This window comes from Vombatus ursinus, unplaced genomic scaffold (assembly GCF_900497805.2).
Source record: "Vombatus ursinus unplaced genomic scaffold, bare-nosed wombat genome assembly UNPS02014847.1, whole genome shotgun sequence".
NCBI lineage: Eukaryota > Metazoa > Chordata > Mammalia > Diprotodontia > Vombatidae > Vombatus > Vombatus ursinus.
The window spans coordinates 13,784,147-13,798,902 of NW_020954625.1; the positions used below are offsets into that span (position 1 = coordinate 13,784,147).

Consider the following 14,756-nt stretch of genomic DNA (forward strand, 5'->3'; position numbering starts at 1 on the left):
GACCTTGATGTGAGGGAAATGAGGTGTGGCTTTGTGGAAGAGGTGGTGCCTGAACTGGACCTTGAAGGAAAGAAGGAGCTTGGATACATGATGGTGAAGGGTTGGATGGGAGATAAGGATAGAGTTCATTCCAGTCATCAGGGATAATGAAGGTCATAGGGAAGCCTTAAGTGAGGACATTCCTTCCATTAATACAGACCAGAACCTTCTCTCCAACTTACAGTCTTACAGAATTGTCAGAAGCCCTAAGAGGTTATGTGACTTACTCAGAGGCATGCAGCCAGTATTTGAGAGAAGTGAGATTTGTACCCAGGTCTTCTTTCCTCAAAAACCAACTTCCCATCCGCTGTCATGCTGCCATTTGCCTTGTACATATTAGATCTTTAGTAGATATTTGTTGAATTGAATTCATAGGATCATAGATCAAGAAAGAGGAGGAACCTCAGAGACCTTCTCATCCAATCTCCTCCTTTTACAGATGAAGAAACTTAGACCCAGGCAGAGGAGCAACTTCCCAAGGTCATACCTTTTGTCATTCTTTTAATGTATCCATTTAACAGATATGTAACTGCTATGTGCAAAGTACAGCAATTGATCCTGCTTTTATTCATTTCTTTGGGGAATATACATTTATGTTTTTTGTGGGTCAGGGAATAGTTTTATTAAAAAAGAAAGAAAGAGAACACTAATTAATACAAGTATGGAAGACTGGCTGTCTTGCCTTGTTATGATTTGAGTTATTGTAATTATTTTCAATTGTATCGTATGCCACTTATAAAGCTGCCCCACCCCTTCCACCTCCACAAGGCAATACAGCATGAAGAAATTTGGCTTAAATGCAAACTGTCATTCTGATGACACAGAATTTTTTTTTAAACAGGCTCCAAATGCCACAGAATAGAAGACTATAAATGTAGAGATTTACTGCTTGCATTTTATAGCATATCTGAACAGCCACAAATCAAAATTTGGTATTTTCAGAACACTACAGTTTACAGTCTGGGCCTGAACTTGCTGGGGCAAAATTGACCCATATTGCTGCAGTTGTATCTTTAAAGGCATTAAATACCTAGGACGAAATGACTTGATATTATGAAATTTATAGGGCCGTAGTGTGCATTGCCTCGGGACAACTTTAGGGCCCCATTCTCCTGTCATCTAGAAAATAAATCATATATTTAGTGCCCAGTGGCAAATGGCTTCCTTGAGAGAAGGTTGTTTGGTCCAGTGCTTAGAAAGCAGAAATAAGAAGCAGGGTTGGGTTTCACATCCCTCCTCTCCCCTCTGGAGCCTTGGCTGAACTCTTTGTCTGAGGATTATGGCATTTTAGCTAGAAGGGGCTGAAGAAGGCACCCTTATTTTGCAGGTGAGGCCCAGAGAAAGAAAGTGTCTTCTCCAAGGTAACCCAAGTGGTAAATAGCAGAGCAAGGGTTTGAATTTAGGATCTCTGACTTCAGAACCCATGTCCTTTTCACTATGCCAATGGTATCCCTTTAAGACATAGTTCTTCCTTTCCAGAGTTTCTGGTAAGACCCTTGCCAAAATGTCCAGAGCTTGAGGATTATAGTTGCTTTTTATCATTTTGGTAGGCATTGGAGCTAGAGATGGCTCAAAGTGGGGTGAGGGAGATTCTAGGTACTTGAAGACTCTGCCACCAGAGACCAAGTTATGGGAGGTCAGATACAATGAGAAGTCCCAGATGCTTCTGTCACCTAAGGACCATTCTAGCCAAGTTCAGAGTAACTCATCACCACTTTGGTCAGAGGGATGCTCCAAAGACCACCTACTATGTCACCAAGAGGATGCAATGTGGCCCCAGTGAGAGAGTCCGAATTGATGAAATAATTGATTCTTGAAATATTGACACACAGGAGATATTGACCTTACAGAGCTATAGGAATTTTCCAAGGTAGAAGCAGGGTCTGCAGGAATCACCTACATTTAGAGGTAGATGCATGGTACAGTGGTTATAGTCACAGGAAGACAGAAAAAACTGGATTCAAACCCTTCCTCAGACAGAAACCAACTGTGTGACCCTGGCAAGTCACTTAACCTCCAACAGACTCATTACTTGGACTCTTTGAGGACAAGAAAGGAGCATTGCCTTTTAAAAATATTCTTAGCACAGTGCCTGGCCCATAGCAAGCACCTAATAAATGCTCATTGACTGAGTGTTGGCTGACCCATCTGTAAGATGAGCAGAAGATGATCTCTTCATTCACAGATCATTATGAAGGTTAAATTAGATAACATGTCTACCTCTGCTTTGCAAACCTTAAATTGCTACACAGGCTATCCCAGAAGTCATAGTGCAGGCTTGAATTTTGGTATTCTGACACTGAAGGCTTGGGCCAGCCCAAATAAATGCTAGCTTTTTTTGGAGCCCCTGTTTTGACTTCCATCCTTCCGGGCGAGCCCTCCTCTCTACCATTACACAGCCCTTGCACTACTGTAGTAAATGATCTCAAGAGTCCAGGTATAGGCAGGAGATGGAACTTGGTGTAGTAGAGTCAGAAAGAACTGTGTTCAAGTCTGGCCTCAGACACATCCTGGCTATGTGACCTTGGGTCAGTCATTTGCCATCCAAGCGCTCTAGAGTTCTCTGAGACTTAAAGTTGCAGATGCGCCCACATATGTTGGCAGAGGAACTTTCCTTCTCTGGGAGTTCTGGTACCCATGGAATCACAGGTCTCAGGTCTAATTCCTATCCTACCAGGGACCTCCTCACTGTCAAATCACTCATTCATGATGTCATTGGTCTTCTTGGAAAAGGAAGGACAAACAACAACAATTGTCTGGTGTTTTTTCCATAGAAAATGATAGAGAAGAGGCTATTACCAATGGTTGTGAAGACAGCTGGGCCATCCCCTTATCTCCTCCATTGGAATAAGAACTCCTAAGGGCAGGAACTGCCTTACGTTTCCTTTGCATCCTCAGAAATTAGCAAGGTGCTTGGCACATGGTGTTGTTTAGTCATTTTTCAGTCATTTCAGACTCTTCATGACCCCTTTGGGGTGTCATGGCAAAGATACTGGAGTGGTTTGCTATTCCCTTCTCCCCAGCTCATTTTACAAATTAGGAAACTGAGGCAAATAGGAGTAAGTGACTTGCCCAGGGTCACACAGCTAGTGAATGTCTGATGCTGAATTTGAACTCGGGTCTTCCTGACTCCGGGCTCAGCATTCTATCCACTGTGCCACCTTGCTGCCTGCTTGGCACATGGTAAATGCCTTTAATTAAGTGCCTTTCACGCACTCCCTCTCCATCCAGATCTCAGGACTCAATTGGTCCTTAATAATAATAACTGAAATTTAGATAAAGCTTTAAAGCTGGCAAAATATTTTATTCCCTTGATCTCATTGTGCCCTCACAACAACCTCATGAAGTGATTCCTACAGATATTCTTAACCTCATTTTATAGATAAGGAGACGGAGGCACAGAGAGATTTAAGTGATTAGCTTAATTTGACACAGCTAGCAAGTGTCCAAGGCAGGATTTGAACCCAGGTCAAGTCTAATACTTTCTCTACAATGCCAATGTGGCCTCTCCTGCAACTTTATATCTTCCCCATTGATTAATATAAGTTATTCCAAACAAGTTTGGCTAGGCTACCTCAGGTAGGTGGCCACGGGGACTTCTCTGACTTTCTCTTTGCAAGTGCCAAAGGCAATAAGCAGCTTCCAAGCACATTTTGTGGGTTTGTGGTATTCTCCACTGGGCTATAAATGGATGATATTGACAGCTCTATTCATCATTCTTAAGCCAAAGGCTTGCTTTCGTTTGCTTTGAATCAGAATCAGATGGCGGGCATTCCACATTTCTGTGTGGAATGGTTTTATTTTCATAATTGCAAAATTACATTTACAACCTAATACCCTATGATGGTTTCCATTTTCAAGATTTCTGTTGGTTGTTTTAGGGGGCCCTGTGTCTGGAACATAACTGAGGGAAAACAACGTATGTGGCATTTGAGACGTCTGTCTATTTATTGAGATTCTAATATGCATGCTTGAAATATCTCACCATATGGAGACTAAGACATTTCTGTTGCATTTGACTATGTGTGTGTATTCTACTGGACTCTTTTTTTTATTCTTTCTATGTACATTTCTTATCATCCTTTCATCATAACTGCAGCCAACCTTGAATGTCCATAGAATTGACAAAATTGGTTTTACTGAGAAATTCTAGTAATGGCTCACTTTTTCATTGTAACAAACAACATAAGGTAGAAAATGTAAATATACAAACATGCAGAATCACACACATATGTATAGATCTGTAGTGGTCTTTGTTGGAAACAGCTCATACAGGTTCAATGTTGGGATGAAATGGGGCACTCGAGAGTAAGTAGTCTCACACAGCAAGGAAATGCAACAAGGATACTATTGTACTTAGTTTCTCTGGTCATTCCCCACCCTTGTCTCTATCTGGTCATCAGGGCAAGATATGGTAAAGGACATGGTAACCTGGGTGGTTTTCAGGAATCCACCAAGTCTGAGGGGCTTAGATTTCACATGGCTGGAACTTTGTTGTCTACTCTCTGAGATGACCAGGAAGCTGTCTCAAGCAAAACAGAGTCAATCAGGGCTCAGGGATAAAAATCTATATTTGTCTTCTTCTAGTTAAAGCCTCCCAATGTTGTGAGTAGTCAGGGAAATGTCAGTCTTATCACAGTCTACACCTGTGATTTTTATCAATGTAGGGAATTGTTCCTGTCTCGTTTGAAGATCAGTAACTGTAAGGAACTGCCCCAGGCAAGTCAGCATCCTTTCTGCAGCTTAGAGAAGTGACTTACCCAAGGTCACATAACCTCGATAGCAGAGGAAAGGCTTCTAGATCATCCTGAATCCAAAACTAGTTCCCTGTCCAATATAGTACATTGCCTCTTTATTATCCTCCTTTCATGGAAGGTCAAAATTGAGGTTCAGATTGGTTAAACTGTTTACCTTCAGTCATAAGGCTGCTAAGTATCAGAATCAGTATATGAATCCAGTGCCTCTGACTCCAAATCCATCAGTTATTCAACTGTACCTTGCTAGGATCTCATAGTATAGTCAGAGAAAAGAGATTAGACCATGGAGCACCAACCCAAGCAGCTCATCCCTACCAAACATTCTGCCCCAGCATGTGCGATGAGGGGGGAAGGGGGAGTGGGAAGGTGCAATGCCTGCCTGTTGTAATTGTGAAAAATCACTTCCTAATTACTCACTGGATCATAGCTCTGGAGCGAAAAGGAATGTCAGGGGCTATCTATTCCAACCTCCTCATTCCACAGATATGGAAACTGAGTCACCCAGCAAGGTAACCTAACTTGCCCGAGGTAGCACCAGTAGCATATGGCAAAGCCAGGATTTGAATCCAGGTCCTCTGCTGACACAATATCCAGTTTTCTTTTGCTTATTAAATACCTGCTACATGCCAGGCATACACTGATCTAGGAATTAGATATATGAAAATGGAGCCTGTAGTTTATTAGGAAAAAACAACTTGTATATGTGGAAGTATATAAAAATATGTTTAAAAAGTAGTAACAAGTTCATATCAGGAGGGAGGTCCTGGAAGCTGATGGGCATTGTGAAAAGTTTAGTGAGAAGGATTTAAATTCCCACCTAAGGAGTATGCATTTTTCCCCTAGAAGCAGTAGGGAGTCATTGTAGGATTTTGAGCAAATAGAGTACTGAGAGATATGGAGCCATATTCCTGAGTAGTTAGAAATGAAGCTCCAGAGGGGAAAAAAATGAGTACCCCAAATCACAAGGAGAAAGTAACAGATGAGTCAAACACAACTTCTGTGACTTCCAAATTCTGTCCCTGTTTTATATTAGTTGGGGTTAAGAAGAGGGACCCTGTTCTCTCTTCCATTGTTAGTTTCTGCTATCTCTTTAAATTAGAACCACTTGCTTATCGTCAATCATCAGTCATTAAATATTTCTAAAAATAGTCAGAAGGTAGAAATAGACCTAGTGTGGGGCATTGGCTTATTGAACCATAGGCAAGGGTCAGGGGGCGACTTGTGGAAATTGGAAGTTGGCAGTTGGTTGGTATGTTTTTCTAATGGGCATTGGTAAGACCTCCTCTAGTTGCCCAGCATCCCTCTAGTCTAGTGGTTCTTAATCTTTTTGGTGTCTTGGATCCTTCTGGCAGTTTAGGGAAGCCAGGGGTCTGGCTTCATGGACTTCCTTTTCAAAATCATGTTTTATATAATTGAAGGAAATGTTCAATTTCATTTGGAAGTTAGTGAAAAATGAGGGTGTTTTTTTTTTCTTATGCAAGTTCAAGGACTCCCTAAAATCTATCCTTAGGTCCCTTCAGGTCATTAAGAATTCTTACTGAGGGTAGAACCAAGATGGCAGAGTAAAAGCAGTGACTTGCTTGAGCTCTCCCCTAAACCCCTCCAAATACCTGTAAAAAATGGCTCTAAACAAATTCTAAAGCAGCAGAACCCACAAAAAGACAGAGGGAAACAAATTTCCAGCCCAAGACAACCTGAATGGTTGATTGGAAAAGTCTATCTCACCGGGAGAGGAATGCAGTTCAGTGTGGGCGGGCAGGCAAAACAGGCCTGAGCAAACCTGGAGCGGGCCTTAGAGGACTGAATCAAAGGCAACGGTGATGGTTTCCAGACTTCCCAACCCACAAACACCAAAGACAACTTAGAAGATAAGTAGGAAAAGTCTGTGACTGCAGTGAGAGAGAAACGTGGTCCCAGCCCTAGTCCTGGGTGCAGCCCCAGGGGGCAGCTGCTTTCTAATCTCGGCCCACAGACAGAGAGGGAATTGAGTGGCTGATCAGAGGGGGATTGCAAGGATCTCTTTGCTGGTGCTGAGGCAGGATTCTCTTGCTTTGCCCATACTTGGATCTGTGTTGAAGTTCTGGGTGGCGGTCCTGGGGCGAGAAGGATCACTGGCATGGTGGAGCTTATAGTGGCGGTAGAGACGTAATCCTCCTCACAGTTCCAAGGCAGAAAAGAGTGCTTGTGGCCACTCACAGACTAGAGCACAGGCCAGGAAAGGAGTAAAAACCTCACCCTTGATCATACCACCTTGGTAGAACTGAAAATTTACAGGTCCCTAGAAGTATCTCTGAAAACAGCTGCACAAAACCCCTGAAGCTTGGGACAGTACATTCTCCACACTGGAAGCAGACCTCTACCTTAACAAAGAGTTTTTAACTCAAGTAATTGGCTGGGATCATAAGCAAACTTGGCAAAAAAAAAAGTCAGACCATAGAATCTTTCTTTGGTAACAAAGAACATCAAAACATACAACCAGAAGAAGACAACAAAGTCAAAGCTCCTACATCCAAAGCCTCCAAGAAAAATATGAATCAGTCCCAGGCCTTGGAAGAGCTCAAGAAGGATTTTGAGAAGCAAGTAAAAGAAGTAGAGGAAAAACTGGAAACAGAAATGAGAGTGATGCAAGAAAATCATGAAAAACAAGTCAACAGCTTGCTATAGGAGACTAAAAAAAAATACTGAAGAAAATAACACTTTAAAAAATAGCCTAACCCAAATGGCCAAAGAGGTCCAAAAAGCCAATGAGGAGAAGAATGCTCTAAAAAGAAAAATTGGCCAAATGGAAAAGGAAGTCCAAAAGCTTACTGAAGAAAATACTTCCTTAAAAGTTAGAATGGAGCAATTGGAAGCTAGTGACTTTATGAGAAATCAAGACACTGTAAAACAAAACCAGAAGAATGAAAAAATAGAAGACAATGTGAAATTTCTCATTGGAAAAGGAATTGACCTGGAAAATAGATACATAAGAGATAGTTTAAAAGTTATTGGACTATCTGAAAGCCATGATCAACACAAGAGCCTAGATATCATCTTTCAAGAAATTATCAAGGAAAGCTGCCCTGATATTCTAGAACCAGAGGGCAAATTAGAAATTGAAATAATCCATTGATCACCTCCTGAAAGAGATCCTAAAAAGAAAACTCCTAGGAATATTGTAAACAAATTCCAGAGTTCCCAGGTCAAGGAGAAAATATTGCAGGCAGCCAGAAAGAAACAATTCAAGTATTGTGGAAACACAATCAGGATAACACAAGATTTAGCAGCTTCTATATTAAGGGACCAGAGGGCTTGGAATGTAATATTCCAGAGGTCAAAGGAGATAGGATTACAACCAAGAATCACCTACCCAGCAAAACTGAGTATAATCTTCAGAGGAAAAAAAATTGGATATTCAGTGAAATAGAGGACTTTCAAGCATTCTTGATGAAAAGATCAGAGCTGAATAGAAAATTTGGCTTTTAAATATAAGGCTCAAGAGAAGCATGAAGAGGAGAGGAAAATGGCAAACCACCCCAGTACCTTTGCCAAGAAAATCCCATGGCCAGTACTGATATGCTGTAGTCCACAGAGTCATGAAGAATTGGACATGTCAGTTCACTGGACCCACTCACCATGGAACTTTTCTGAACCTTTTCATCACTCCTAAATCTCCCACAGCTGTGTTCCTCTCCCTTCATTTTCCTCAGCTTTTACACCCTTGCCTCATATTTCACTGAAAAAAATTTGAGGCTTTTTACCAAATGCTACCTCTTTTCCCCATATCACTCAGATGCCTTCTGCATTATCTCCTCTTTCACCTCTGTCTCACAGAAAGAGATGGCCCTTCTCCTTGCCAAGGAAAATCCTGCCCCTTCCTACCTTTCTAGTCTTCTTGCACACTATTCCCTTCTAAGTACTCTTTGATCCAGTGACAATGGCCTCCTTGCTGCTCCTCACACTAGATACTCCATCTCCAAAGTTGGAGTATTTTCACTGACTGTCTCCCATTCCTGGAATACTCTCCTTTTTCATCTTTACCTCCAACTTTTCCCGACTTCTTTCAAGTCTCTGCTAAAGTCCCACCTTGTGCAAGAAGCCTTTACCAGTCCTCCTTAATTTTAATGCCTTTCTTCTGAGATTACCCTCAATTTGTCCTCTACATAACTTATTTGTATATTGTTGTTTGCATTTGTCTTCCTTGCTAGACTGTGGGCTACTAGGGAGCAGGAATTGTTTTTTTGTCTTTCTTTATAGCCCCAGCACTGAGCACTGTACCTGGCACATAGAAGACACTTAATAAATGCTAATTGATTTACTTTTTTTTTAACAGCACAATGATATTACAGTACATTAACCTATCATAATCTGCAAGGGCAGTTAGGTGGCACAATGGATAGTGCACTGGGCTTGGAATCAAGAAGACTTATCTTCATGAGTTCAAATCTGGCCTCAGGCATTTATTAGCTATGTGATCCTGGATAAGTCACTCAATCCTGTTTACCTCAGCTCCTCATCTGTAACATGAGCTGGAGAAGGAAGTGACAATATCTTTGCCAAGAAAATCCTAAATGGGGTCACGGAGAGTCAGACATGACTAGACAACAACAAATCACAATTTATGTAGCCATTCCTTAATCATGGGACATATAAATGTTTTCTAGATTTTCCATGTTAAAAATAAAGCAGTTATGCATTAAAAAAAAATCTTACTTTCTAGTTCTAACAGGCATGTCTGGCAAGGAGGAGAAGGTTCTGTTCCCTTCCTCTATCCCGATCCAGGCCTACCAGTCCATGACATAGGCTCAGATGAGAGTAGATTGGCCTGGTCTGGGCAGAAAAGTTCCCAGCAGTAACAGTACCTAGTGCGGGGTGTGCCATATATGACAGGTACACAATGAATGCTTGTTGATCTATGGATTATAAGGACCCAGGAGTAAGGGAAGGTGGCTGGTACTTTTGACTACCTACACCAGTAATTGGCCCAAGAAAGGTAGTATATCACAGTTAGCAGTAGAATTCAGGGGGCAGGAGGGGAAGCACTATTTATTATCACACTAGGGTTTCATGAAACCAGAGACCAGACAGTATTGACCTTGAGTAAATCACTGTCGCCTTTCTCTAGGTATCCTTTCCTACCTGATCGTGTGATGCTCACCCTGTCCTTCAGATCCAAACAGATCCAAACTGGCACCAGCATTTCAGCAGTCATAGCTGTTGTCTCCAGGCTGGGAACCAGCTGAGTTTCAGCCATGGCAGATAGGTGTTTGTCAGCTGTAGCCAAGGGAAGAAAGAGTTCAATATTATAGTCTTGGAAAGCCAGTTGGACAAGAGCCAAAGAGCAGAAAACATGGGTGGAAGGAGAGAAATGGGGTCCAGAGAAAGAAGAGTGTACCTCTCTTGTCCCCCTTACCCTAGCCTGTAAGACATAGCAATGAAATTCACTTATTCATGGGTTGTCAATTGAAGTCCTTCCTTCATTTCATTGGACTTATGAAGATAAATGGAGACAAAAGTTTAATCTTTATTCTTTGAAATGAGAAGACATAAAGATATAGATGGATAGATAGAAGATATAAATAAATGATAAATATTGATAGATGATAGCTAATAGGTAGATAAATGCTATATGATAGATGAATAATGGAAATACATGATAGAAGTATAGATGGACGAATGGATGAATGGATTGATGGATGGATGGATGGATGATAGTGCTTACTGTGTGTCAACCACTGTGCTAAGCATTAGGATACATACACAAGCAAGTAAAACAGCTCCTGCTATCAAGGAGTTTACATTCTATTGGGAAGACAGTGTATAAAGTGGAGATACAAAGTGGCTAAAGGTGGGGGGGGGAGGTTCATTGACAACCTTTGATTATTTTCTAAATTCCAACTCCCTGTTTATTAAAGAACAGTGCCCTTGATGCCTGTGTAACTCCAGGTGAATTTGAGTTAAAGCTTCTCTACATAGAAAGAGATTTCAGAATCAAACAGTGCTAGATAATAGGTTCAAGAGGTAGAAGGATTTCAGACACATCTAGTCTAATCTCCTTATGTTACCAGTAAGGAGATCAAAGACTGATTATGTGACTGGATCAAGGTCATACAGCTTATAAGTACCAGAGGGAAATTTAAACCCAATACCTCAGACTCAAAAGTCCAACTTTTCCTTCTGTCTTGTGCTGCCATATCTATAATTATAGAGAACAATGAAGTGGGATTATCGCAATTCATTTCAACAGATGCTCATTAAACATTCATTATCACCATTTGGTCCTAGTAGGAACAATGCAAGGTGATAGAGAAAAAGAAATAAGTGTGTTTGTGTATCAAATACCTATGTTACAAAGAAAATATACCTGTAAATATAAATACATATTATAAAATATGTGTAAATATAAATATATATATATAGTAAAGAAAAAAATTAAAGAGCCCTACCCTCCAGAAGCTTATATTCTACATGGGAGAATACAGTGTAAGACAGGCTTTGGAATGAAGAGCACAGAAGAGAGGCCGGACAAAGAACCCTCGGAAAATTTGGAAAGGGAAGGCCCTAATGACTGGGGAGATTAGGAAAAATTCACAGATGGAAGAAGCATTTGAGCTGAAGCTTATAAGAATATTTTGCTGGGCAGACATGGAGAGGGAGGCATTCCAGGCATGGAAGACAGCCTTTACAAAGATACAGAGAAAAGAGATGGAATATTGGGTTTGGGGAATATCTTATGGGGTCTATAAAACAGAGTAATATGAAATAAAGCTGAAGGCATGGATGGGAGCCAACCTGTAGAGGATCTTAAATGTCAGAGTAAAGAAATTTGTATTTCATTCTTGAAGCAATAGGAGCTACTGAGACTTCTTGAGCAGAGGAGTGACCTAGTACCCTAGAAAAATTGTTTTGGCAGCCCTGTGATGAGTTGGTTGGAGAAGGGAAGCAGGTAGGGTCAAGACCAATCTGAAGGCTATTGCATTAGTCCAGGCAGGAGAAGATGAAGGCCTGAACTAGGGTAGGGAGACATTTCAATAGAAAGGACAGAGGCAAAATGTGTTGTGGAGACAGAATTGACATGAACTGGCAATTGATTGAATAGAAGAGCTGATTAAGGGTTTAACTAAAATAACTCAGTTTACCAAATTGGGTGAATAAGGATTTGGTGGTAGGCTCAAATGGGCTTGGGGAGAAGTTGTTTGCAAGTGTTTTGTACATTCAGTACTTCCTTTCAGTTTTAGAATGAGAGTCCTAAACTTCTTTTTTTTTTCCCAGAGAAGGATCAGGCAGTTGCAGCAACCTCCATTCAATGTTCCTATCTCCTCAGAGGGTGAAAGATGCTTTGGGGAGCTGATCACCTTGCCCCAGTGTTCTGAAAGAAGTAGTTGGGAAAGATAAGAAGGAAAGGCATGAGTTGTAGCTGGGCTTTCACAGTGGTTCAAGTAATAGCTATCTTTCTCTCTCTGTTCCCCCACGATCAGTGTGACTATGAATTTAAACCTTTTGTGCTGGCCAAAGGGGGAGGAGGGAATAGTTTCTTCAAGCTGGCGATGGTCCATTCTCTGTTCCAAAACATTTATGCACAGAAAATATTTTTCTTGACTTCTCAAAAAATAAGAATAGGGAAAAAATATCAGCCTCTATAGAGTAGGTTCATTTATCTTATCATTGCACAAACATTGTCAGCTCCTTTGATTAATGGTCAATTCATTTCAATAAGCGTGTGGTAATGAATCAGCCAGGACTTATTCAAGTGCCTGCTGTGGGCAGGGTGCTGTTGTGAGCCCTGGAGACCCAAAAAGAAAAGAAAGTCCTTGCCCTAAGGGTTTTATACTTCATTGTGTGTGGAAGGGGAGGGCTGTGGGGGAGGGGGATTAGGGGACAGGATTCATTCACAGACACATAAATGCAAAGCATTTACAATGCATTCGAATTCTATTTGTGATGATAAAATATTCCATGTTTGTATTTCTTTCCTTAGTGTGATTATAATCAACAAACACCTGGCAGACTCCTCATTCTAACAAGCGAGCTTGGACAAGTTATTAAAATGGAAATGAAGGTCCTTTTCCCTTTTGGCTGGGTAAGTAGGGACTGATCACAATATTTGAATTTACTTTCCTTTCCGCCTTCCTTACAAAAATGTTCAATTTTGGTAGCATTTTGCCTAGAAAACCATCAAAGTAGAGTTATTAATGGATTGGCCCTTGTGCAGTTAGGCATTTGTAACAGTATTATTCTTTGGTTTCCTTCACTGGGGCATGTGTTTTTTTGATCCAGGGGACCAGGGGAACATTTACTCTGCAGAATATTTTGAGTCATTATCCAGGCCCTGCTTGGGGACCTTCAGTGATGGGGAGGCCATTGTGTAAAGCCATTCCACTTTGGGGTAGCTTGGATTATTTGGAAGGTTTCTTGCCCTCAAGACTTAATTTTCTGCAACTTAACCACCACTTATCTCCCAATTCTGTCCTTTTGGAAGCCAAACAGAACAAGTCTATAAAGAGTTGATTTCTTCAGCTTGGATTAGCCCGGTCCATCAACTGTTTTTAAGTCTCTTCTCACTTCCCCATGACACCCTTCACATTCTTGAAAACTGTCATGTCACCTTTACTTCTACTCTTGGCATTCCCATTTCCTTCAAGAAGTCCTCCCATGGTATGACATCCAAGACCCCTTCACCATGCTGTTCGCCTTCTTCTTAGTACTTTCCAGCTAATCCATGTCCTTCTTAAAACAAGACTGATCTTTTCAAACAAAACCTGGTAATGTTTCTGGACCAACTACCCATCTTAACAATAATCCATTCACTGGCCAGCAGGGTAATGGAAACCCAACCTTTTGTCAGTGGCTACCTTTAAAGGACAATGTTCCATCTGGGTTCAAATCCCAGGTCCCCTACTTACTAACTGTGTGACTTTGAGCCTCAGTTTCCTCACCTGTGAAAGGGTAGGGGTTCAATTAGATCAGCAGTTCTCAAACTTTTTAGCCTTAAGAAACCTTTACACTCCAAGAACCCCAAAGATCTTTTGTTTGGATTTGTACAGATTACATTTATCCATATTTACTGTATTAGGAATTAAAATATCTTAGTTTTATTATAAAAATAGTTTGACTTCACAGATCTTCTGAAAGGCCTGGAGAGTCCCTGAACCACACTTTGAAAATCACTGGATTAAATATTTATGGTCCCTTTAAGCTCTGAAGTTCTGTGAGTGTATGGAATGTTTACAATGTGCATTAGGCAATCATGTCTTCCTCAAAAGTTTTTTGCAATTGGTAATAAAGTGTTCTTTTCATGCAAACTCAGATTACTTTTTCCAGTGCACATAGCCAAATAATTAAAACAGACTATCTTTCTGAGTGATTTGGTTGGAATTAGTTATAAGTCTGGATTATAGGATGTTTAAAAGAGAAAATCTAGTTCTATTACTTAGAGTTACACAGTAGCTTAAACCACTAACTGTGTTGGCTTTAAGTAACAGTCTTTTGGGAGGCCTACTATAATCCATCATGTGTCATATGAAGTTTCTGCATAATTGATTTATGCAAATGGACTTCTTTCTAAAGTTCTTGAAGGAACTTAAAAATCATCTCTTCTTATACTCATTTTAGAGATTCACTTTGCTAGCTTCGCTTATGTTGTTTGTATGGGAAGGAAAGGTTTTTCTGAGCACTTGTCCCTCAGCCCCAGCTCATTGCTGAACTGTCCCAGGTTGCAAATCAGCAAGTAATGAATTACTGAGATTTCCTTGTATGTGTATGTGTAAGCTAAAAGATAGATGCCAGTACCTACACCAAGGAAGAGCAATTTTCAGCCTTAATCAATTCGGCTCTTATTCACATATCTTTTCCCAAAGGTAATTGTTGTTGTTTTTTTTAGTTTTTTTTTTAAGTTATTGCTTTTTTAACTAAACATTCTCGTGTGATTTATGAGGCAGTTTAAATTTCTCTTGAATTCCTGAACATGGAGCCAAACTCACA

At 40.7% G+C, this 14,756-nt stretch overlaps 1 protein-coding gene across 1 annotated transcript in view; it reads left to right on the forward strand.

Annotated features, from left to right (window-relative positions):
* Positions 1–14,756, forward strand: part of RHOBTB1 (Rho related BTB domain containing 1) — a 198,999-nt gene that overhangs the window by 11,417 nt on the left and 172,826 nt on the right. The window contains exon 2 of the mRNA XM_027840640.1: positions 12,754–12,855. The gene's annotated coding sequence lies outside the window, so the exon portion shown is untranslated. The remainder of the gene's footprint in view (positions 1–12,753; positions 12,856–14,756) is intronic.